Source organism: Lepidochelys kempii, chromosome 4, assembly GCF_965140265.1.
Source record: "Lepidochelys kempii isolate rLepKem1 chromosome 4, rLepKem1.hap2, whole genome shotgun sequence".
Classification (NCBI taxonomy): Eukaryota; Metazoa; Chordata; order Testudines; family Cheloniidae; genus Lepidochelys; species Lepidochelys kempii.
In genome coordinates, this window is record NC_133259.1 from 25,311,106 (window position 1) to 25,338,032 (window position 26,927).

The 26,927-nt window shown below is 43.2% G+C and overlaps 1 long non-coding RNA gene across 1 annotated transcript; it reads right to left on the minus strand.

The window, feature by feature from the left end:
- On the minus strand, positions 1-26,557 carry LOC140910244 (uncharacterized). The gene is made up of 5 exons (XR_012158495.1): positions 26,465-26,557; positions 25,856-26,034; positions 15,750-16,155; positions 351-532; positions 1-87 (listed from the first exon to the last, which is right to left on the minus strand). It is a non-coding gene; the product is annotated as an uncharacterized lncRNA (long non-coding RNA).
- Between the last annotated feature and the right edge of the window lie 370 nt (positions 26,558-26,927).

Sequence of the window (26,927 nt, forward strand, 5' to 3'; positions counted from 1 at the left end):
ACCTCATACACAGCCATAGCCTGTTCTAAAAGTGAGTTCTTGGTTACAAAATGTTATCACTGTTGAGGTTTGTGGGTTTTCTCTCACCTTATGAAAAAGAATTGAAAAGTAGTTAAGAACCCACAACAGTAACCAGAAAGACTGGACGGAAGTGAGGGAGTGGAGCTATTGAAAGCATAAACAAACTTAGGCTTCAAGTGGCTGCTAGCTACTCATTACTTAAAGAAATATTGCTAAGGCTAGAATAAGGTAATAATAAACCTTATTGTATTACAGTTGATTGAGTTTGTCAGAATTGTTCCGTATTTTATTAATGGGCAACAAGCTTCCTTGTAAATAATCATCCTTACCATTCTTTTGTTTATTTCTCTGTATTACAAGACAGACAAAGAAGCATACGGGTCCTTCCTTCACCACTTGTTTTTCATTTGGAATTATCAGCTGACTTCTTGTGCGAGAACTGAGAGCACCAGTGAATGCAGTTACTTCTAAAACATTCTTGTGCCAGCAGACTCCATCTTTTTAAAAATACCTGTAGAAATAAGAGAAAGCATTCTTTGCTGAACCCTCTGGACCAGTAAGTCATATCTAAGATGTTTATTTCACAGCCATCCTAATAGAGATCCTTATAATCCACTTGAAAAGCCATGTGTCACTTCTCTCATATTAACTATTACTAATCTCTTGCTACTGGGAGCACACAAAAAACTGGCTCTTTCCCTTAACTATACTGTTTCAACAGGAAAGCTGTATTTCTTCATTTTCACATTACTGCATTTCTCAAGTTTAACTTATTGCCATATAATTGCCAAACATGTAAAAATAGAATGGAAAGGAACTCAGTCCCGGAACATATCACAGGGAAGTCTTGACCAGCATGAGACGTGTGTTTAATCACAACTGTGAATTGTGACAGTTCCTGCAGGAAAACCGTGGAAAGATTTGCCTTCAAGTCAAACCACAGATAATGGCGCAATTGCCAGGGCCTGGCTTTCTAGAGGGGAAATATTCCCAGAACTCACAAATGAAACATCCGCTCTGTGACATCACCTTCACAACAGAGACACTCTCCCATCACTGGACAAAAGAATGCCATCGCGTTCTGTGATAAGCACTTTAGCTGCCTACCTTTTTTTTAAACTTCTCTCTAATAATTTGCTGTGGCCTGAAACTTGAAGTTCAATCACAGTATTTATCACAAAGTTTGATGCCTATTTTAAATGTACGTGCTCTGAATAAATAACCGTGTGATCAATCAAAATAGTTCTGAACAGGCACAACTGGGGCTGACCAGTGCCAGAGCTCAGTCCACAGCTGCTCACAATAGCTGTTGACTATAGCGGAAGAGAGGAACTGCAAAGGAAGCATTTGCAGCTACTTAATTCTGGGACACGTTTTTCCTCATCTCCAATGTAGTTTAGAGCAGATTGGGGGCAAGCTATCCATTGCCCCAAGGGGCTAATATGCCAGCCTGGGCTCATCACAGTGCTGTAGTACCCTGGTCACACCCCTTCCTCGTGGTTACGACTCTCCGCACACCCTTTTTCAATGGGAAGGATTGGAGTAGGAGCCAGCTACACCAGCTTTATGCCATCCAGGGACATCCCCCCCTCCGCCCCAAACCAGGAGAATCCCTGGGTGGCCAGTTGGGCTGGTTTTCTACACTACTTGTACCACCAGAGTGCATAGCCAAGGATCTGATCCACTGGTTGTTATTTTTAGTCATAGATATGGATTATTCAATACTCTGCACTGGCTCTGCTCTCATATATAATACATGTTTCTAAAACCGCTTAAATGCTCTATTTACTCTAGAGGCTAAAATGACTCTGAAGTAGCCCTTCCCATCTTCCAGCAAATAACATGCCGGCTGCCTGCCTTCATTTTATGTTCAACTCTTAAAAGATTTTTTATCTAAAAGACTCTGTGTACAGTATAGCAAAGGTGCCTTTTTCCAATATGTTACATCTATATCAGGTCTGTGATCTCTGTTGGCTTCAGGGAGGCTCCCTTATCAGTGAAAGACACTGACTCAAATTCTGTATAAGCTTGTCAGGATTTACCAGCAGTGCTTTGTGCAGAGTTTCTCAAAGACCCGGTAGAGCACATAGGTCAAAGCTCATTCTCCAGGGAAAACTAAGGAAAGCCCTTCTACTTTGCACTGAGAGCTTTTTTTTGGTTGGTGTATTGGTGGTGGTGGTGGTGGGTTTTTTTGTTTTTTTTTTTTGTTAAAGTGATATGCAATGTAATTTTGCAGTGAAGAACATGTGACCTCCAGAAGAAGAAGGGGGAATGTCCGGGTTCCAGCAACGCGGACACAGGTAACTAACCGCTTTCATGTTCTCTCCACAGGTACCATTGTGGAGAGTGGATCAGATGATACGTCTGGGGGGAGAAAGCAGAAGGAGACTCTGCTAGTTGGAAGGCATGAGATGCACTGTCCTGAGGTTGGGGTTCCACGACCACCACTCCCAAGAGAAGGAGGCGGGTGGTGGTGGTCGGGGACTCTCTCCTCCGGGGGACTGAGTCATCTATCTGCCGCCCTGACCGGGAAAACCGAGAAGTCTGCTGCTTGCCAGGGGCTGAGATTCGCGATGTGACGGAGAGACTGCCGAGACTCATCAAGCCCTCGGATCGCTACCCCTTCCTGCTTCTCCACGTGGGCACCAATGATACTGCCAAGAATGACCTTGAGCACATCACTGCGGACTACGAGGCTCTGGGAAGAAGGATAAAGGAGTTTGAGGCGCAAGTGGTGTTCTCGTCCATCCTCCCCGTGGAAGGAAAAGGCCTGGGTAGGGACCATCGAATCGTGGAAGTCAACGAATGGCTATGCAGGTGGTGTCGGAGAGAAGGCTTTGGATTCTTTGACCATGGGATGGTGTTCCATGAAGTAGGAGTGCTGGGCAGAGACGGGCTCCACCTTACGAAGAGAAGGAAGAGCATCTTTGCGAGCAGGCTGGCTAACCTAGTGAGGATGGCTTTAAACTAGGTTCACCGGGGGAAGGAGACCAAAGCCCTGAGGTAAGTGGGAAAGCGGGATACCGGGAGGAAGCACAGGCAGGAACGTCTGTGAGGGGAGGGCTCCTGCCTCATACTGAGAATGAGGGGCAATCAGCTGGTTATCTCAAGTGCTTATATACAAATGCACAAAGCCTTGGAAACAAGCAGGGAGAACTGGAGGTCCTGGTGATGTCAAGGAATTATGACGTGATTGGAATAACAGAGACTTGGTGGGATAACTCACATGACTGGAGTACTGTCATGGATGGTTATAAACTGTTCAGGAAGGACAGACAGGGCAGAAAAGGTGGGGGAGTAGCACTGTATGTAAGGGAGCAGTATGACTGCTCAGAGCTCTGGTATGAAACTGCAGGAAAACCTGAGTGTCTCTGGATTAAGTTTAGAAGTGTGAGCAACAAGAGTGATGTAGTAGTGGGAGTCTGCTATAGACCACCGGTCCAGGGGGATGAAGTGGATGAGGCTTTCTTCCGGCAACTTGCACAAGCTACTAGATCGCACGCCCTGGTTCTCATGGGTGACTTTAATTTTCCTGATATCTGCTGGGAGAGCAATACAGCGGTGCATAGACAATCCAGGAAGTTTTTGGAAAATGGAGGGGGCAATTTCCTGGCGCAAGTGCTAGAGGAGCCAACTAGGGGGGAGCTTTTCTTGACCTGCTGCTCACAAACCGGGAAGAATTAGTGGGGGAAGCAAAAGTGGATGGGAATCTGGAAGGCAGTGACCATGAGTTGGTTCAGTTCAGGATCCTGACACAGGGAAGAAAGGTAAGCAGCAGGATACGGACCCTGGACTTCAGGAAAGCAGACTTCGACTCCCTCAGGGAACGGATGGGTAGGATCCTCTGGGGGACTAACATGAAGGGGAAAGGAGTCCAGGAGAGCTGGCTGTATTTCAAGGAATCCCTGTTGAGGTTACAGGGACAAACCATCCCGATGTGTCGAAAGAATAGTAAATATGGCAGGCGACCAGCTTGGCTTAATGGTGAAATCCTAGCGGATCTTAAACATTAAAAAAAAAGCTTACAAGAAGTGGAAGGTTGGACATATGACCAGGAAAGAGTACAAAAATATTGCTCGGGCATGTAGGAATGAAATCAGGAGGGCCAAATCGCACCTGGAGCTGCAGCTAGCAAGAGATGTCAAGAGTAACAAGAAGGGTTTCTTCAGGTATGTTGGCAACAAGAAGAAAGCCAAGGAAAGTGTGGGCCCCTTACTGAATGAGGGAGGCAACCTAGCGACAGAGGATGTGGAAAAAGCTAACTCAATGCTTTTTTTGCCTCTGTCTTCACTAACAAGGTCAGCTCCCAGACTGCTGCACTGGGCACAGCATGGGGAGTAGATGGCCAGCCCTCTGTGGAGAAAGAGGTGGTTAGGGACTATTTAGAAAAGCTGGACGTACACAAGTCCATGGGGCCGGACGCGTTGCATCCGAGAGTGCTAAAGGAACTGGCGGCTGTGATTGCAGAGCCATTGGCCATTATCTTTGAAAACTCGTGGCGAACAGAGGAAGTCCCGGATGACTGGAAAAGGCTAATGTAGTGCCAATCTTTAAAAAAGGGAAGAAGGAGGATCCTGGCAACTACAGGCCAGTCAGCCTCACCTCAGTCCCCGGAAAAGTCATGGAGCAGGTCCTCAAGGAATCAATCCTGAAGCACTTACATGAGAGGAAAGTGATCAGGAACAGTCAACATGGATTCACCAAGGGAAGGTCATGCCTGACTAATCTAATCACCGTCTAGGATGAGATTACTGGTTCTGTGGATGAAGGGAAAGCAGTGGATGTATTGTTTCTTGACTTTAGCAAAGCTTTTGACACGGTCTCCCACAGTATTCTTGTCAGCAAGTTAAAGAAGTATGGGGTGGATGAATGCACTATAAGGTGGGTAGAAAGTTGGCTAGATTGTCGGGCTCAATGGGTAGTGATCAATGGCTCCATGTCTAGTTGGCAGCCGGTGTCAAGTGGAGTGCCCTAGGGGTCGGTTCTGGGGCCGGTTTTGTTCAATATCTTCATAAATGATCTGGAGGATGGTGTGGATTGCACTCTCAGCAAATTTGCGGATGATACTAAACTAGGAGGAGTGGTAGATATGCTGGAGGGCAGGGATAGGATACAGAGGGACCTAGACAAATTGGAGGATTGGGCCAAAAGAAATCTGATGAGGTTCAATAAGGATAAGTGCAGGGTCCTGCACTTAGGACGGAAGAACCCAATGCACCGCTACAGACTAGGGACCGAATGGCTAGGCAGCAGTTCTGCGGAAAAGGACCTAGGGGTGACAGTGGACGAGAAGCTGGATATGAGTCAGCAGTGTGCCCTTGTTGCCAAGAAGGCCAATGGCATTTTGGGATGTATAAGTAGGGGCATAGCGAGCAGATCAAAGGATGTGATCGTCCCCCTCTATTCGACATTGGTGAGGCCTCATCTGGAGTACTGTGTCCAGTTTTGGGCCCCACACTACAAGAAGGATGTGGATAAATTGGAGAGAGTCCAGCGAAGGGCAACCAAAATGATTAGGGGTCTGGAACACATGACTTATGAGGAGAGGCTGAGGGAACTGGGATTGTTTAGTCTGCAGAAGAGAAGAATGAGGGGGGATTTGATAGCTGCTTTCAACTACCTGAGAGGTGGTTCCAGAGAGGATGGTTCTAGACTATTCTCAGTGGTAGAAGAGGACAGGACAAGGAGTAATGGTCTCAAGTTGCAGTGGGGGAGGTTTAGGCTGGATATTAGGAAAAAAATTTTCACTAAGAGGGTGGTGAAACACTGGAATGCATTACCTAGGGAGGTGGTAGAATCTCCTTCCTTAGAAGTTTTTAAGGTCAGGCTTGACAAAGCCCTGGCTGGGATGATTTAATTGGGGATTGGTCCTGCTCTGGGCAGGGGGTTGGACTAGATGACCTCCTGAGGTCCCTTCCAACCTGATATTCTATGATTCTATGATCTCTATAAAGCCTATGATTTGATGATATATTAGCATTTAATTCTCTCGTTGATGATCCTCTGTAGTACATGAAAAGTGTGTGTGTGTGTGTGTGTGCGCACGCGCCAATCCAATGCAATACAGATGCAACATTTTGGGCTCTGGCATGGAGTCAGGGAACACAACTGTACGTGTTGGGGGTGAATGTAACACAGCAGAAAACTTTCCAAACAAAACAGCACTGTGGGTTGTGGCTAATGATCTCAGACTGTGACTATATGTATTTGAATAATACTAAACAAATTCTCCAGTGATTTATAGCCAAAGGAATTCTTGCTTTCAGTGGGACTACGTGGGTTAGTTACTGGAGAATTTGGTCTATTTTTTTTTAACAGGTTTCAGAGTAACAGCCGTGTTAGTCTGTATTCGCAAAAAGAAAAGGAGTACTTGTGGCACCTTAGAGACTAACCAATTTATTTGAGCATGAGCCAACAGTTCACATCTTTTTTTAGGATAACCAGGGGTACGTATGAGAAAAAAGTCCCCAAAGTGATTTAACAACCATAGATTTATTTTATAGTGAGCTAACACTTCTAAACTTCATTATGATCATGTGATTCTGCTAGCCCCTGTTAAGCGCTAGCCCTAATCCAAACTCATGTCCATTTGTAGAACTACGAGAAGAAACTTTTCCTGTCCATTTCTGACGTGGTTTGCTTACACTCTCAGAACGTACTGTACAGTGTGAAAGAGAAATAATGATGCAAAAGCACAGTAATGTCTGTTGTGCTAGTGTGAATATAAACAGAGAAACTCAATTGAAAGATGACTATTTTAAAATGGAGAATATTAAACAGTTTTGGTTCAAACTGTGACCATTTTAAAAGTGTTAATATACTGGGGAATGCTTCCTGGAATCCAATGAACAAACTCCTACTTATATGAAAATCATCACTTATGTGCTAAGGGCCTGATTCATCACCTTGAGCAGGCAGGTGTTATTACTGGAAAAGCAAGTCTGGAGGCTGCTCTACAGGCAGAGATGCTTCTGCACAAGCAGAGCCCAGATTGAAGCCTCACTGGAAATCAGACACTGAGTATTCGTGGCTTTTTGCATGAGTGCAAAGCAGCAGAGCTACTCGTATTTTTCTCTTTTGTTTTCATCCATATTCATGTCAGAATAGATGTGATTATGGGTGGAGTTTCCAGATATGTTCAACTGTCAAACATGGCCAATGTTTACCCAGACCTTTCCAGACCTGAGATACTTTTTATCCTTTTTTATATCTGTCATAAGCCTCAGTCTGAACTGAAAGGATTTCTTAACTTTGTGTAATCAAACATAATACAGATTACATCAACAATGCTTGAATCAGTGGGGTCCTAATAAATTATTTAGTTTATTATGTATTACTAGGAAATTGCTGACAATTAGACAGTTTACCTCTAATTCTTATATCCTAATTGTGATAGCTAAAAACACAAAATATTTCCAGACCTCAGCAACATATACAGTAATAATTTGTAGTAGGGGTTGCAACGTATTGTATCACACAGCATATTCTGAAAAAAATAAAGATTACTGACACATCTGTTATAAATTTTAAAAAGAAACCACATCAGTGGATCAGCATAATCTATGTACTGATTTCTGAAGGGTGTTGCTTTAAAGGTAACAGATTTTCTTGATGTCTCTGAGAAGGGCTTATCTTCTGTACCTACCTATGTTGAATGGTGAAAGACTAAGGCAACTAGGAAATGAAAATAGAACTTTAATATCCTCAACAAAGGTAAAGTGTTTTATTGTAGAAACCCGGTGAACTATAAATAGACTTAACATCTTGAATATAGAATTTAAAGAAAAATACCTCTCTTCCATTACCTAATAAGGTATAAATTCTCTAGATGTGACATAAAATACACTGACACTTCTGAGAGAAGAGAAATATCATGCATCACATCCAGTCACATTTTTGTCTACTCCTTTTGGACTGGGCACTGTGAAAGTTTAGAATCAAGACACTGGAATCCATTGTGAATCCCAGTAAGTAAAATCTAGGTAAAGGTATTTGTAATTGGGTGGCTTGCCCCATGGGTCGCTAAGCCAATCCTGATGACAGGATCTGACGCCCTCCCGTGAGGAATCACCTGACTCCACTACAAAAGGAGCAGGAAGTTGTAGTGAAGAGGGAAAGCTCAGGAAACTGCAGCTGTAGAAACCCTGCAGGGTGTAAGAAGGCTCTTGCAGAGCCCGGAGTCAGCAGGGGTAAAAGCTCAAGAAGTAGGAAGGAGTGAGAACAGCTCTCCTGGCAGGAATGCATGGAAGAGACCCTGTCCAAGCAGGGGAGAGACCACAAAGGACCAGCTGGAAAGGTCTGTAGAGAAAGATAAACTCAAAGCTGGAGGTGCTGGAAAGCAGAACAACAGTCATTCAGGGAGGCAGGGCTGTGCCCAGCTGAAACTGGGATGAAGCCTGTGTGAATTTGTGTTCTATTTTTGAAAGAGTCTTGGATTATCAGGAGCAAGAACTGAACTGGGGTTGGGGTTTAGAGGGTTAATATGCACCTGAGGACTCAATGATTTGGACCCCAGTAGGGGGTTCTTTGAACTTGATGAGTTTTTTAAGAGCCTTGCAGAGGGGAAAACAGAGGCAGGGTACTGCAGAATGACCTGTGGCCATGAGAGGTGCTTGTGAGGTGGCTGCCCACGTTACAGCTGTAATATAGATTTTTCTAGATTTACTAGAAAGCTGACCACCCTTACTTGATGGAGTGTGAACACAATAACCTACTTTAGGAGCTCTTCTGGTTATGCTGAAATCAAGGCAGTTAAATAAATCATCATTTTCACTGCCAGATTTTTAGGACATGAGGAATGGATCTCATAACGGAGGTGAAAAACCTTGGAGTGACACACAGGCTTAATTCTCAGCCCCTCCTACTGTACAGTATTGCTTTCCAGTAAGTCTCCTGTAGCTCGTATATCTTCTTAGGAATCTCCCATAGCATAACCATGTATCCAAGCTACCACAGGCTTTGCTCAGATCTAATTTTTGCTGGAAAATCCCCATTGTAAACCATGGCTTTGAGCTTTTCCCTGCAAGACAGCTGGGCAGCCATAAAGAGGTTTAAGGGCTTTAGATTTAAAACTGGTCAGTATACCCCAGTGGACTTGGGAATTGAATATATACAGCTTAACCGTCCCTTGGAGTTTTCTGTTGGCGCTCACTCTAAGGCCTGAAACGCTGGACTTTGTCTTATCTCCTTCTCTAAAGCTAACAAGGTATCTAGGTTTATTTCGGAAAGGGCATCCTTTGTAGGGGGATGGACTTGGAAATATAATTTTAGTCCCTCTGATACCCACTGTAGGACTGATAAGCCTTTCCCAGATTTGAGCACAAAGCTGAAGCCTCCCTGCGGTTGCTAGTGACTGGACTGGCAACGGGAAAGAGAGAACCTCTCCTAGCAACTGCAGAGGGACTACCCCAGTGGGGCTGTGAAGGTTTGATTCTCATAGGACTTTTTAAAGTACTGCATGGATTATAGATAATCTGCTTCTGTTAAAAATTTTAAAAATTATTTCTTTGAAGTGTGATATGCACCTGATCATTAAAGTATCATTATAATGTACAATGACTTTGGAAAGTATTGGTATGTCTGTAATTATATTGTGTCCTTAATTGATCAAAGGACTATATCTGTTCATTTTTAATCAAGCAATTGATTAAATCTAGTAAAACCAAAAAAGTCCCACTCTTCATACAAAAATAGGCAAACTCCCAGGGGAAACAGCAGACTGTCATAAAGCGAGGGTGAAGGAGGGGAGAATGGTAAGTATTCAAGAATTTTAGCAACTTTTGTCCATATAACCATTGTGTGAGTAAAGGGATTGGCTATTTTCATGAAGGTAAAATTAGACTGTGAAAGAAAAGAGATTTATCCAGGTAGAATAACTAGAATTTGTGACAGGTTTCAGAGTGGTAGCCGTGTTAGTCTGTATCAGCAAAACAAAACAAAACAAAACAAGGAGTACAAATTTATTTGGGCATAAGCTTTCATGGGCTAAAACCCACCTCATCGGATGCATGGAGTGGAAAATACAGTAGCAAGATATATATACACAGAGAACATGAAAAAAATGGGTGTTGCCATACACACTGTAACAAGACCAATCAATTAAGGTAGGCTATTATCAGCTGGAGAAAAAAAAAAAACTTTTGCAGTGATAATCAGGATGGCCCATTTCAAACAGTTGACAAGAACACTTCAACCTCCCTGGTCACTCAATTTCAGACCTAAAAGTCACAATTCTCCAACAAAAAAAACTTCAAAAACAGACTCCACCGAGAAACTGAAGAATTGGAATTAATTTGCAAACTGGACACCATTAAATTAGGCTTGAATAAAGACTGGGAGTGGATGGGTCATTACACAAAGTAAAAACTATTTCCCCATGCTAATTTTTCCCCCCTACTGTTACTCATACCTTCTTGTCAACTGTTTGAAATGGGCCATCCTGATTATCACTACAAAAGTTTTTTTTCTTATAATAGCCTATCTTAATTGATTGGTAATAGCCCATCTTAATTGATTGGTCTTGTTACAATTGGAATGGCAACCCCCATTTTTTCATGTTCTCTGTGTATATATATCTTCCTACTGTATTTTCCACTCCATGCATCTGATGAAGTGGGTTTTAGCCCACGAAACCTTATGCCCAAATAAATTTGCTAGTCTCTAAGGTGCCACAAGTACTCTGAGTTTTTTTGGGGTTTTTTTTTAGGATTTGTAATTATTCCACAGAGATCAAAATATTATTTCTAATTGCCAGCCCTAGGAAATCAACGTGGGAGCTGAAAGTGAAGCTGGGTTCTTTTCTTCTCACACTTCAGCAGCAGTTATAAAGATTCTACAGGCCAAATTGTGTCCTCGGGTTTAGCCTGTGCAATTCCATTGTCTTCAGTTTATACTTTACTCTGTTCAGTGGAATTGAACACGTGTAACCGAGGGAAGAATTGAACTCTGAAATTTGAATTTACTTAACAATTCTGTTGATGACACATGAGAAGAAATAGAATTCAGCTCCCTCTCCCATTACTGCTTGTTCTGCAGGACTAGCATGAACAAAATGCCTATTTGTTATCAGGGACTACGATGCTGAATAAAGGGAGTGGTTCTCTTGAATAAGATGATGTCTGTTTTCATAGCAGAACTGACTTTAAGGCTATAGCTCCACTGCATGCTCATGTCGAGTACATACACTGTGCATCCTACCCCCAGCAAGGGTATAAAGAGCAGTGTAGGTGGCAAGGCATTGCTTAAGTCAGTAGAGCACAAATATGCCAGAACCTTAGGGTTTGTACCCTACATGGCTCTCTGTGCATACAACCAGTCCCTCCTCAATTTACACTGCTAAAAGTAGTATCCTGCTGCCAGAGCCTTTCCAATGAAAATGAAAGACTACGGCACTGGGTAAAGACTCTGGCAGTAGGGAGGCAGTGGCTGGAGCAACACAGGCGGAGGAGGAGGAGGGGAACAGGGGACCAAACTGCTGCAGTCTCAACTGTAGATTGTATAGCCCAGTTCTCTCTCTGCTGGTGCCTGAGGAGTCAATCGTGGGAAGAAGCCTGGATCCCAGTTCTTTCCAACGACCCTTCAATAGCACCCATGTAAAACTCACTCCACACAGCATCCTCACTCTCACCGACTAGGGGAGACTATCCACCCCATAGCCAAAGATCACATGATGACCTGACTACGACTAATTTGCCAGTAAAGGCTATAGGACAATCACTTGCTGCTGCTGCTGCAGGAAAGGAAGTCCACTAAAGGAGCTTCCGTGAGATGTTAAGGATGGGGAAAGAATACGTCAAGGGTACTAGGCTGTGGGTGGGGATGGAAGGATTAATGGATTCAGAGGGGGCACTGAAACAATGGAAAGATTGTTTTAGGGGAAGAGTACAGAACTGTTGGCTTTGGGGGCAGGGGATAGAGTATGTAATTGCAGGGGGGACAGAGGCAAAATAATTTTGAGAGAGACCTTTATTAAAAGGTTGGCAGCACATCATTACATCTTACTCTCTTTATATATAAACATCCGAAAAGATCTATTAGTTTTGATACATTTTGTTATTAATGGATCATACATTACCACTGAAACCTGGGAGGAAAAGAAACCCATTCCTCCCAAAATAAAACGTTCCCAGCTAATGAAAAGTGTGACAGAGTTGTTACCGCAGTAGGGGTTCCAATTATATTTGCTGATAAAGATGGATTTTATTGGCCCACAGCCAACTGCCATCTCTGCAGAGCAATCCACAAGCAACACCGCTCGTGGGGGGGCTATTTTAGAGCCACTGACCTAGGTCGAAATGTTTGGTTTACTGTTTTTTTGTGAATGATCCCAGACATTTTGGTGCCTGTGTAGCCAAAGGCAGCCAATGCAAGTCATAAAATATTGTAACTAGAGGACTTTCATTTCAGCTGTGACTCTCTCCTGACTTAAAGGTGGCTGATTCTGAAGCACTGTACTTAAGGGTGTTTATGATTCAGGAGATATTTTTCAGCCCATATAGTAGCTGCTGCTTTTATCTCTTCAGCTTTGATCTCCTCTATATCCTCAAATATAGTTAAACCTGTCACATCTTCTGCAGTCAATTTTTTTCTCCCCTCACAGTCTGTGAAACAAAACATTCATGCACAAATTGGGAACATTAAACAAAAGAATTTCCAAGGTGCATTAAAATCAATTTTGGGCCACTTCATGTCCATCTCAGACAAGGTCCCACTGCAAACATTCTATCCTATCTACTTCTTGAGCTTTAACTTGTTGATTTAGTCTTTTTAGTGCAATATATGTCATTTAAACGTCTATTTCGGCATTTGAAGAAGTTAGAACTGATTGTGAATGTTAACTTATTTCCCCAACTTCCACAGAGATAAAGAAATTTGACACTCTTGGTGTCCAACCACATATATGTTTTGCTGTCAAATTACGCAAACTCCATGTTGTATCCACCTTGGATTAAAGCTGTGTGAAAATTTTACATACGGAATCTTTCCGGGTTTTGGGATTCATTACTAACCCAGATTTTGCTGTGCATTTTCACAAAGTTTTGATAAATTCTGAGGTGACTTGGGCTGAGTTTTGAGTGAAGTTAAGCCTATTTATAGTTTGGGGTGGAATATTTATCCAAGTTCAATAAGGAGGTACTCCTACTCTAGTGCATATGATCATGAACCAGAACCCAAATCTGGGTGTTATGATATGGACACATCTCTACTATTGCGTGCAAGTAGTTGTGTACATGTGCTCTGAAGAACACCTTTTTTAAAACAAAAAAGGTATTTTGAAAGAATGCATACAAGACCTGAATTAAAGTTCAGCCTCAGGACTTTTGCACCTCACACAAGGAGGTGGTCTCAACTTTGTATTTTCTATCAAAATGTTTGAGGGATGAGTCAAGTAACTGGAAAGTTAAAGTCACTGGATACAACTTAGTTTGGAAAGAGAGTGGGTAGAGGGGAGGAAGGATGGAACACTATATAACGTATACAATTACCTACTTTAGAATAACTGACAATTCAGAATGACAAAACTTGGAATACTTATGGATCACTATACTAACTGATAAATCACAGAATGGGGTACTGTTAAGACTCTGCTAAATACCACTAATTCACATATGGGAATAGGATGAGAACCTCTCTAAACATCTATTTATAAAAAGTGTAGAAAGAAAAATTGTGTTATCAAGGGAGATTTCAATCTGAGGGACGTATGAAAGTCTCATGAACCAACTCAGGGTGATTCTATATTAGCCCTTGTTCTGATGGATAAAGATGAATCAATCACTGAACAAAAACCGATGATGGCCTAGGTGTTAGTGATCATGGTCTAATTTAATTTGCTATAAGCAAACAGAACATAATTCTACCTAGTAATATATAAATACATAGTGCTTTAAAAAGGCCAGTTTACCACAGCTGAAAACAATTATGAGCGGAAGGAAATATTTAAACATACAATTCTGAATGATAATGGAGAATTAGATGCTCCAAAAGAATATTTCTGCAATCATAAAAGACAGACTGTGTTGGTGGAGGGTTTTTTGTTTTGTTTTTGACTGATTAAGAGTGGAGGTGAAAGCAGCAATAAAAAGTCAATATATAACAAATAGAAAAAATGGGGAAACTGATAGCAATGAGTAGAAATGAGCAGTTAGGAATGCAGACAATTGATAATGGAAGCTAAAGGTATCCATGAAAAATCTATGGTCAATAGAGTTAAGGAAATAAGAAGGAATTTTTGTAATATATAAGAAAATCAAAATTCTATTAATGGTACTAGACATGGATGGTATAGTTATCAATGATGTAGAAAAGGATACTAGACATGGATGGTACAGTTATCAATGATGTAGAAAAGGTAGAAGTATTTGATAAATATTTCTATTCTGTATTCAGAAAGAAGCAAGATGATGTATTCATATCTTACAGTGATAATTAAATCCTTTCTATTCTATCAGTAATCAGTAGTGAGGATGTTAAATAGCAACTATTAAAGTTAAGCGGTTTTAAATCTGCAGAATCAAATAGCTTGCACCCTAGAGTATTAAAAGAATTGGAGAAAGGTAACTGGGTTGACATAATATACTTAGACTTCTGTTTGGCATTTAACTTAGTCCTGCATGACATTCTGAGTAAAATAAAAAATAAAAAATAGCACTTTATAAAATCAATGTAACCCATATTAAATGGATTTAAAAACTGGTTAACTCTTACATTGCAAAAAAGGAATTTGTAAATAGAGAATCATCATCCAATGGGAGTATTTGTCGTGGGGTAGGCACAGTGATGAGCTGCCAAAATCATAACAACCGGTTTCTTCCTCACCCCGCGAGGGGGTCGTGGCCCGCCCCCGCCCCCCAAGGACTCCTGCCCCATCCAACCCCCTGCGTTCCTTGATGCCCCCCCCCGGCCCCTGGCCCCATCCACCCCCCTCCCCTGTTCCCTGTCTGCCCCCAGAACTGGGCAGGAGGGTCTCGTGGGCCACCGTAGTGGGTGCCCACCCTGCCCCTAAGAGCCAGAGGAACCTGCCGGGGGTCGAGGTAAGGAGTCCTGGCAGTGCTTACCTGGGGAAGCTCCCAGGAAGCATCTGGCAGGTCCCTCTGGCTCCTAGGGGCGGGGGAGCGTAGCTGGGGGGGAGTAGGGGGAGCGACCGCTCCCCCCACCGATCACATGAAAAGTGGCACCTTAGGCGCCGACTCCATGGGTGCTCCGGGGCTGGATCACCCATAGGGAAAATTTGGCGGGTGCAGAGCACCCACCGGCAACTCCCTACCCGGCCCCAGCTCACCTCACCTCCGCTCCACCTCCTCCCCTGCACGCGCCGCCCCGCTATGCTTCTCCGCACCCCTCCCCGCGACTTCCCGCAAATCAGCTGTTCGCGCAAGAAGCCGGAGAGGGCTGAGAAGCAAGCGGCAGCTTCGTGCTCAGGCCCAGGGAGGCGGAGGTGAGCTGGGGCGGGTCCCTTCGGGCTGCCCTTGCTCTCAGGGCAGCATGGCCCAGTGGCCAGAGTCCCTATAGCTGCCCTCCTGTGTGGAGTTGCGGGGCCTAGTTGCCCAAGGAAGGTGGTGGCCGAGGTAGGGTGACCCAGGCCCTCCCTATTCCACTGCGTCCACCCAGGGTCCTGTCAGTGGTGACTGTATTCACCACTGGGTCAGCGGGGATCTGCCAAAACACACTGGCCTATTTCCCGGTCCTATAACCAGATCAATGTCTATTTCCCTTGGGCTACTTCCTACCTGTCTTCCAATGCAGTAGTCCATGGGCCCTCCGGGTCTCTGGGGTCGTCGACCAGCGAAATTCCTGAAGGCTCAATCCCTTCTCTGGCTTCTGCAGGCAGCTGGGGATCTGTCTGGGACTCGGCATGTCTGGCCTCCGTGGTCTGGGGCTCTGGCAGCTCCTCTGAGGGAGCCTGCAATGCACATCCTTCCTTCTCAGCAGTCTGGCCCAACTGAATGGAGCTGCTTCCTCTTATATCCTGTCTCCAGGTTGAGCATGGCCAGCAGGGGCAGAGGAGTGTGGCCTCCTCAGCCCACAGTGAGCAATTAACCCCTGCTGGGTCAGCGTGTGGTAGATATACCCTGTCAGAGGGTCCCACAGGGATCTGTTCTTGGTCCAATGCCATTCAGTATCTTTGTCAATGATCTGGAAGAAAATATAAAATCATTGCTGGTAAAACTTGCAGATGACACAAAAATTGGTGGAGAGCTAAGTAATGATGGGGACAGGTAAGTAGTACAGACCAAGCTGGATCACTTGGTAAAATGGGCTATTTGAACAACATGAGGTTTAAAACAGCTAAATGCAAGGTCATACATCTAAGAACAAAACAAGGAGGTCATACTCATAACCAGGGAGAAATGGTTTCCTGAAAAGAAATAACTCTGAAAAAGTCTTAGGGGTAATGATAAATAACCAAATGAACATGAGCCCCCAGTGTGTTGCTGTAGCTAAAAGTACAAATGTGATCCTTGGATGTGTAAGCACAGGAATATCAGGTAGGGGTAGAGAGGTGGTAGTACCTCAGTATATGACATTAGTGAAACCATTACTGAAATATTGTGCACAGTTCTGATGTCACTATGAGGCATGTTTTCCAGACTTTGCATCATTCTTGGAGCTCTTAGCTGAACCCTTTCCAATACTTCACAAAAGATGTTGAAATATTGGAAAGGGTTCAGCAAAGAGCTCCAAGAATGATGCAAAGTCTGGAAAACATGCCTCATAGTGACAGACTTAAGAAGCTCAATCTATTTAGTTTATCCTAGAGAAAGTTGACGTGACTTGACAGCAATCTAATTGTACCTATCTGGGGCAGAGATTTCTGATAGAAGAGGACTCTCTAATCTAGCAAAGAAGGCCTAACATGATCCAATGGTTGAAAGTTGAAGCTACACAAAATCTAGTATTGCCAAGGCTTGCAATTTTAATGCAGATTCCACAATGTGGGGGGTTTTCTCAAAGCCAACTTCTGAAATCATCTTATCATTTGAGAATCTCAGGACTTTCTTTTTCTAGCCCTCAGAGCTGCAGAGCAGGGCTTAAAAATGTGAACCCTAAAGTCTCCAACCACAGAAGAGAAAAAAACCATTTAATTTAATTTTTTAAAATTCAAGATTTTAGCACCTAATTTATAAATTTTTAAAGCATGGGAGTGGCAATATTGAAAATCAAACTGGAAATAATTTTTAAGTGAAGGAATTAATTATTGGAATAACTTACCTCCAACTTTCCATGGCGGTTCCTCATGTCTTATCCTTGGTTACCTTTTCTTCACCTTCTACACCTTTTCTCTGGGTAATCTTACCCACAAACACATTCAATCACTATGGCCGGTAGGGATAATAGGCCAGGGGAGTAGCTGAGCCTCCCCTGGCGCTGCCGCGGCTGCCAGACCCCTGGTTGCGGGGTTTGGGGGGGGAAGTTTTTGATTTATTATGCCCCATGCAGGTTCCGGGGTGGCTGAGGAGAATAGAGATGTATGCTTTTCTCTGGGCGGCTTGGGGTTTGGTGAGGGGCGGCTGGCTGGGGGCTCCTCCGAGCAGGTGTGTTGTGGGGGGCTCAGGGCTTTGGCTGGCTTGGGGCTCCTCTTGGGGGGGAGGCTCGCGGCTCCTCTGGGTGGGAGGGTGAGGGAGTCTCAAGGCAGCTTGGGGCTCCTCCGGCCAAAGGGTATGGGGAGCTCACACCATGGGGGAGCAGGCAGAAAGGGCAGAGCAGGGGCTAGCCTCCCTGAAGGGGGGCTCCACCCGCCACCCATGTCAACCACTATGTCTAAGGTGATGAATCACTAGTCTACCTTTCTACTCCAGACCTGCATCCTTCTTTCCAAACTAAATTCTCAGTCTGTGTCTCTGACACCTCCACGTGGATGTCTAGCCATCAGCTCAAGCTCCACATGGCTAAAATAGAGCCCTTAGTCTTCTCCCAGAAATCCTTCCTGCTACCTCCTTCCTCAATCATTGGGTGGCTACTTGGACTCTGCCCTCTTTCTAGGTCTTCACATCCAGGCTACATCTAAATCTTGCAGATTCTTTCTGCATAATGTCTCTAAGGTACAGCCTTTCCTATCCCTTCACACAGCAAAAATGCTCAGTCAAGTTTTCATTACCTCACATCTCACTTACTGTAACATCGTTATCTCTGGCCTTGACAAATGCAGTTTTGCCCCACATGTATCCATTCAGAATGTTGCTGAAAAGATAATTTCCGAGTCCATTGCTTCAGTCATGTCATCCCCCTCCTGGCATCCATTAACTGGCTCCCTCTTTTCTATTGTATCAAACATAAGCCACTTGTCTTCACTCTCAAGGCTGTTCACTACCTATTCCCACCCTATCTATACTCTCTCATTCAGAATCAAAGTCAACTGGCCCAAGATACCAACACCCATTGCCCACTTGTTAAATTTCCAAACAAGTACTTTTGTGTTCTCTCTCCTACTGTCCCTCACAGTTGGGAGGACACCCTCGTAGCCATCCACAGAGCGATCTCATTATCTTCCTTTAAATCCCTCTTTAAAATTGTGCCCTGCCATGATGCCTACAAAATACTTGACAATGTTTGGCTGCTGGTATGATGAGACCACTACCTATCTTGTTGACAAATACTGCCTCACTGTTTCCTTGTACTCCCCTGTTTGTAGCCCATCTGTTGTTTCTCATTTTATGATTAGAGTGTAAGATTTTGGGGAAGGGACTGTCTTTGTTCTGTGGTTTGTACAGTGTTTGACACAGTGGCATCTTGGTTTGTTGCCTAGGGCTCCTAGGCACTACAATAAGACCAATAACAACTACCTAGGGATGTGGCGGAGTCTCCCATCACTTGAAATTGTTAAATCAAGAGTGCATATCATTCTAAAAGATATGCTCTAGCTCATATAGAAGTTAAGGGCTTGATACAGAAATTACGGGGCGAGGTTCTTTGGCCTGTGTTATGCAGGAGGCCAGACTAGATCACAGTATACCTTGCGGGCCTTAAATCTGATGCCCAGTCCCAATCCTCCATCTTCAGCGCCTACTCTTCTCACCTCAAATATCGGGTTACATAGCGGAAGTACATTCTTCAAGTACTTGCCATCTCTCTGTCAAAAGCAGGGTTTGTGTTGTGATACAGCTACTGATTACAAAAGGGAAAATGCTCGAGCCTTAGGATGAAGGGGTACGTGAAAATTTAAGGAAAAAGTAGAGAGAGTGTACTTTATTTTAAGGATGCTGCCAGGTAAGCTTACTCACACAGCCTTGATTTGCTACTGAAATAAGGGCTCAGAATATTAGCACCTTCTCAAGATATTTTTGTTTTTTGAAGTGTGGTGACACTTAATTCAGTCCTGTCAAGCACATGTTGTATAAGGCTTTGTTTTGGTTATGCCAGACATGGTATGATGCAACAAGATGTGCTCGTGGCATATCTTGATTGGCAGCACAACATGACATATCAGAACTTCAAAGCAAGTGATTGTTTCAGATGTAATTTAGAAACACCTTTCACCAGTTCCACTCTTTGAAAAACTGCCAGGCTCAAGGCTTCTATTTGCAGCTGATAAGCAGATTCAGTTTGCTCGGAGAAGCAGATTTTTTTCTGCACTGACAAGATGATGGTCTTTCTAGACACAGTCTGTAAAGCACCAGGGACTGTTGCATGCCTCTCATTAAATGAGCTGATATGCAGAGACGGTGTATAAGCTGTTGTTTGTAGTACCTCGTTATTTCAGTTATATACAGCATGGGGCCTAATATGCAGAACGGACCATATATTTCATAGCTATCGTATTGGGATGTACGAATTCTGGAGCGGGGAGTGAATATGGAGAATAATGAAGCAGTGATAAAGAAGCTGGGGGCTTTTTGTGACTGCTGTCTCGTGCCCCCTCTCCCCTGGAACTGGGGCACTTTTTTTTTTTTTTTGCATACCTCTATTATGACCTCTCATTGGTCTCTTATCTGTCTTGACCGGGTCCAGTCTGTTCCATCTCTCCTCACCTGGTAGAATTTCCATGACTCTAATCACTGCCTCACCCTATCCCAGAAAACTGACTTAGTGCCTCCACCCTATAGCAATTTCATCCCATGCTCCCTGCCCTCCAACTTATCTCTGAACCTTCTTTCTGGAGTGGGGTGGAGGCTGAGGGAGAAGATGGCTTCCTTTCCTTCCTCCTCCTGCCTGGCTACACTTTGGACATTGCAAAGCACTGATCCTGCTCCCCTTCCAGGCGCTAGTCCCAATATCAAAGCCGGATGGGAAGTAGGCGGGGGGCAAATAAAGAAACTAATTTCCTTTTCCCTCACACCAATGCAGCAGGGACACAGTAGGTGTATGTGAGCTTTTCAGTATAAATAGACTAGCAGGGATGCTACTGGGCTGTAGCAGCAGGGTAGAGAAAGCAGCTGCCACTTGGTACTCCTCAGTTGAATCAAGGAGGCTTCAGAGCATGCCAGGGTCAGAGAGGAGCTGGTGAGACAGGATTGGAGAAGTACCCTGCTACCTTTCCATAGTGATGGGCCTGAGCTTGGGTTTGGTTTGTTTGTAGTACTTGGCAAAAGTTAATGTCATTTCTTAAATTGTCCAGTCCACCTAGTCCTAATTACTATACAAGAAAAAATAAAAGGATGACGTCACATTGGATGTGAGTGGAACAATCTGATTCCTAACCTCTGTCATAATGGGACAGGTTTATTTCCACTTACAAGGACAGGTAAAATGAAAGTCAACAACAGGTTAATCTATTGATCAAATAAGATTTAAGTACTCATATATGCAGTCCATCTTAGTCCCACTGGCAAGCACTTACTCTTGCAAGTGGGTCCATTAAAGACAGCGGGACTATTTCCATGAGCAAATGCTCATTACTGTGAGTAAGAGGTGTACTAACTAGCACTAAAGCTGTATGAAGGGTTCACAATAACATTTAAGAACCGGCTTCTGATCTCACAAACTGGTGTTAACCAAGAACAACACCACTGAAGTCAATGGTAGTTTTATAGAATAGGATCCAAATTCTATGTAGCTCCGACTGTTTCCAAGTTGTCTGATTTACTAATCTATCAGGATCGGCTAAGTGAATGGAGATGAAATATGAGCAATCAGGTTTAAAAGATACAAGAGACTTGCTTGTGCAGTAAGAGAAGAAAGAAGTAAAGTCATTTACATTTCTAACAGTGTAATTTAAATAGAGTAATCAGGACTGTTAAATATCTAAAAATAAAGCATTGCCTAATATCAGCCCAGCATGGGAGACACTTAAAAGGGCTACATACTCCTTGGGGTTGAGAGAAAATCTGTAGTGAGATGCAATGAAATAACTTTTCAAATAAAAACCAGCTAGGCCACATTTCCATAATGTTATAACCAGAATTGCTCCTGAAGCTATATTATATATCACATGGAGGAAAAATGGGTGGCGGGGGGCAGTTGAAAGCAGACAGCTGCCCAAACTTTATAGAACCTGTATAGCTTTGACTAGCTCTCCTGGAGAGAATTTCAGTGGAAGGTTTACCAGTAGATACTTTTGTATGTAAGCTTTTCGGTATAAATAGACTCACATCTTTCTAGTAATGGCTGGAGGGGATATGAGCATTATACACATTTTAGGCCTCATTCCAGCTGCCTCTGTGCAGCTATGCAAGATGGAGGAAGAGCATGAGGAATCTTCCTTACCCATTTGTGCCCAGCAAAAGGGCCCTCTACAACCAGGACAGGGAGTAGATTAACTGATCCAGGCTACTGCAGCCAGCAGTGCTAGCCTTTCCAAAGGGGATCGAGTAAAGGCAGGGCCCTGGCCCCCTGTTTCACGCCAGCCTACAGAACAGCACCACTGTGAAAGATGGAGGAGCTGCCACTCCACCACACGCTGCTCTAGAGCTACTGGAGAAATTCTGCGTGTCATCCAGAATTCCTCTGAAGGGCTGCTGTTGCAGCACAGCCCCTTCCAACCCCTACAAGGGTTGTGGTGTCCAATAACGAATAGAGCTGCAGGTACCTTTGAATTCTGGGGGAAGCTGTCCAAAGTGCTAATGAGGGTTGCACAAAGACTGGTTCCCGTTTCTTTGAAACATGCTGTTCTGGAGAGGTATTCAGAGAATTTGTTATCTTAATTCCTTTACAATTCTTGTAGTGGCAATAAACATACTTTACACATTCACAGCACCCTGGGTTTTCAAAATTCTTATAGATCAATGTGGAGAACAAGATTCCAGAAATCCAGGAGTGGGATAAAATCACTGCAAATTGAAGATGGACATTCTGTCTGTGTGTCTAGCTACATCTAGAGAAGAATGCAGCATTATATAAAACATAGGAGAGACAAATTATGAATGCTGACTAATGTTTTAAGGTGTTTGCTTTACAACAGTACTGATGCACAGGTAGGCATAGTATTTGCAAGTTGTCAATATAGAGCAGTGTTTCAAAGCGGTTGATCTTAAGCACAGCAGGCAAAAGGTTGCATTTTTGGAGAACATCAGCACTCAGAAGAAGCCATTTCTGTGTGGTATTCTTTACAAATTTATCTAAAGGATTAATATTGATTTATACCTACATTTCTTTTTCTTTCATTTTTCGTTTAAATAAACAGGATTTTCTGAGATGAAAGCAGTTACATAAAAAAATCTCCATTGCTAATTGGGTTTTTTTCTAATCTTCACACCTGAAGCCAGAGTTAAGACTTGCATTAATAAATAAAAGTCCTAATAGAATCAGACTTGAAAGGACATAGTAAGTAGAAAGAGCTGCTATAAAAAGCTGAATTTTGCTTAGGAAGTTTTTCCCCATTTTTTCCCCTAAATGTTTCAGGATTCAATATTTTGAAACTTGAAATTTTTTGAAATTGTAGCTGGCCAAAAATTGGACTGAAAACATAGTACACTTTCTAAAATTTTCAAATTTTGACATTTGAAGGTCACAATTTTTGCCCAGCTCTAAACATAATTGTTTTAATTTAAAGAAATGTATTGTCATTGACTCACTACTTGTGGTCACCGCAGATGAAATGAGTAAGCAGTGGTATGGTGAATTGGAACTGGGAGAGCGCTCAGTGTGTAGGGTAGAATGGCTGTGATAGAAGGGGGTTGACAGGGCATCCAGGTTAGCACAATTTGAGGCACCCAGAATAGATAAAAGCTGAGGCCAGAGATATAAATGGATGTACTGTATTTCAACCCAGTTCTTCTTCATATGTACATATCTCCCATGATTGTTTTCTTGCATGCTTTGGTCCATTATCCTTATTTTTTCGAAGGCATTTCTAAACTAAAAGTGTATGGTTCCCGCTGTCCTGTGAAGTGCTGAGTACCTCCTGTGAAATACTGAGTCCCCCCAACTTCATAGGAGCTAAGGAAGTTTAGTGCCTTTCAAGATCTGGTCTATTTACAGTAGTAGGAATTAATTATACCATACACAGATGTGCAGCAAAAATCCAAGGGGAGATTAGAACCTTTGTCCTCTTCTCTGAATCTAGAACTCTACTATATGAGGTATAAAAGCAGCTGTTCCAGCTCCTTAAAAACATAGTCGCTCTTTCACAAGTCTTATTTGTCAACAAAACCCTACTTGTTAGTAAGTCTGATACATAATTTTTTGATGAGTGTGATAAAATGTTTCTTCTTTCACTGACAAATGAGATAATATCCTTTATATGGAGGATCACAAATTAGGTTCTGTAAAAGAGAACATTACAGCTCTGAGGGGGTGTGGGGGAAGACAGCATGAGACACAATAGACATTTTCCATTGGGACTCCTCCATTACAATCCCAGTGAATAACTGATCTGTGCTGAAAGACTCTACAATCATTATGAAGTGTAAAGCAGTAAAGTTTACTGTCTTATTGAGCAGATTAATTTTCAGATGCATTGGGAGCAAGGTCTGTTCTTTGAATAACCTGGTCTTTTTAATATGTGAACACTGATGGATCACGCTTTCACTGCAGTGGCTGTATTTCAGTGCAGAATGCACTGATTGCTACCCTACCTACCTACCTACCTACCTACATACACGAGTGCGTTCACGAATAAAGTCCATTGTTTAAGTTAAAAAAATCATTTAATTTTGTTTGTTGAAACTTCCTCTTTCCCTTGGGCCAGGGTGGATTTTTCAGAATCTGTGGGTGGGTATTCTGAAAAATCAGGGAGACTAACTCCTACCACCTCTTCCCTCTTATCCTCCTGCTCTGTTCTTAAAAATGGTGTCACTGGTTTTCTTACCACATGGATTTTTCTGCAGACAGCTAGTGTCACACTCCTGTTGAAGGTTAGGGTTTTAACTTTATTCCTATCAGCAGATTGATTCTATATGCCGAGTCAAAATATATCACAGACTTTAAAGACGGTGTCTTCAGGAATAAGATGGAATGGTTTTGTTTTTTAATGTATTCTTAATTTCCTCTACTCTGCATTATAAATCAAAGATATAATCTTTAGGCACAGCTGAGATCCTCTCAGTGCAGAGCCAGAGGGGGAAGTGGCTGAATGCTACTGTTAAGCTCCTCCCAAGCCTGGGGTTAGCTGGGGTCTGATTTGGCCCAACCACAAGTCAGAATAATCCTGACATTGCTTTAGCTTGTACTAGTTGTAAGTGGCCCCAAGTGTCATTATACCAGCTGGAGATCTCCTCCCATTGTCATGCCTCCAAACTGTTCTGCTAAAAATTGAAGTGTGCTGGAAATCCAGTGAGATGAAGTGGACTGTTTTGGGTCATGCTCATATATTTTATGGTACTACTGCAGACCTCTCCTTCTTTTCCTCCTTTCCTGCACTCCATCCCACTCCTGCTCACTGGTCCAGGCTGTTTACTGGTAGTTCTCTGGTGGACACAGCTCAGATAACCAGCGTTTTGCAAGGGATGAGCCATTTTGTTTTGATAAGTGGCCAGCAATTATCACCAAGGGCCTAATCCTGCTTCGTGCTGAACACTCGCAACTCAGGTTGACTTCAACGGTAGCGAGGCACCTAACCAAGTAAGGGACTTTGTAAAGCCTACTAGTATTTTAGGCATCTAAATTCTCTTGTAAATCTGGCCCCAAGAGTCCAGAAGTGATTTCTAATCCAGCAGCCTGTGTGAATGTTTGTCATGTCAGAATGATAAACCTTCAAACAGCACATGAAACCGAGTGTTCTTCTTTGTGACTCGATTAACAAACTCAGGAGATTTTGGGCTTGTTTTTTTTTTTATATATTTCACACACTCTATTTCTCTGATGTGTGAGAGAGTTTTGACCCAGTGAGGAATGAGTAAAAACTTGAAAAGGACCTCAGGATTAGTCCCATTGTTTACCATTGCTAGATGCAGAGGAAATAGCCTCTCAGGCAAAGAGGTCACACTGAATAGTTGCTGCTGCCTTTTCATCATTTCAGAGAAGGGCTCACTCGAGTTTATGAATAGTAATAGAAGTAGATGGAAAACGTATTGAAATCGCCCCCATTCCGTGATGTAGGATAGCAGCTGAAATGGCACACCACTTAGTGATCACCTGCGTAATATTCATTAAGCTGTGCATTGTATTGTTCCCTCTTGTGCCTTTAGTCTAAAAGCCCCTTGAGGTAGGAATTGCATTCCTCATCTGGCATATTTGAGGCAATAATAGGATGCTGTGCACACTTAATTACACGATATGGTGGCTTATAAGGATAATCTAATATGTGTTCATGTTTGGATGATTATTACTTTAGATACTTCAGATCTAATGTACAAGTGCCTACTTTTGGGGATAGATGCTTTCAAGCTATATCAAAACAAATACTGACAAATAGCACTACAATCTGCGTACAGTACACTGTGCTCAACATGGGTAGGTAAGGATGCTAGATTATTGCCCATCATACTGACTATGTACAGGTAGATGATATTCTTCATACCTATGGCTATCCAGATGTGGCACATTGGCTGCAGTCAAGTGTAATGCCTGCTGTATCCTCGATCAGGGGGCTGTCTCCTACGTTGGCAGGGAAAGGTAGTTGATGATGATCCAACAGGGTCTCTCTCTTCTGCTTACACCTTCAGGGAGCCGATTCTCAAAACTTCTTCTGTGAACACACTGTTGAGAACAAATATATTAAAAAAATAATGATGAATAATACCTTAACTTGTAATGAAGACAAGGCTGAGCAGAATAGCCATGCTTCGTGATAAAGAGCCTCAGCAGAGGACCTATTTTAGAAATGGGAGGGGGGAATGAACCAGATTCTAAAGACAAAAACAACCCCTTGACCAATTTGGTGGTGTCACCATGCCCTCGTGACCACATTTCATACAGTACAGGAATGATCACAGTGGGTGTGAGGGCAAGAATGTTAATGGTAGGTTGTGAGAAATGATAACATGGACAAGGAGTTCAGAGCTGAAACCCTAACTTGGAGAGACTTGCAAATTAGTTGAAATGAGTAGCGATGATGCAAACAGGGGGCATGCTGTATCCCAGCCTCTTTATTTTTTTCTCTGGTGGGGATAAAAGATGGAAAACTAACCCCATATTTGCCAAAAGGAAGTCTGAACCTTGGTGCTGCCACTTCTCCCCTCTCCATCTCTAGGGAAGCCCATCAGGTATTCTTCACCTGTTTGAGGTTCTGGGGGACAAAGGAACATGTTTGGGCAAGAAGAACTTAAAGCCAGGGATGCTCTGCAGCACAGTCCCTCCCACACTCAAGACAGATGGTATTTCCCCATGAAAGATAGCCCTGGCCTGTCAGCATTGTCTTATGTGGATTCTTGCATGTACATGGAAATCCCCTTCTCCCCCACCCCCACCCCAATCAAGAGTTAAAGTTTAAGGCAATACAGGGAGGGAACTCAGCTGTCATGGAGTGGGGAGTAGCATGGGAGCAGCAGTCCTCTCTGCTAATGCCACAGCCACCCACAAATGCCTCAGAAATGCAGGATTTCACCATGGATTTTGGGACTCCCACACGTCAGAAAGGCCACATCCCCACC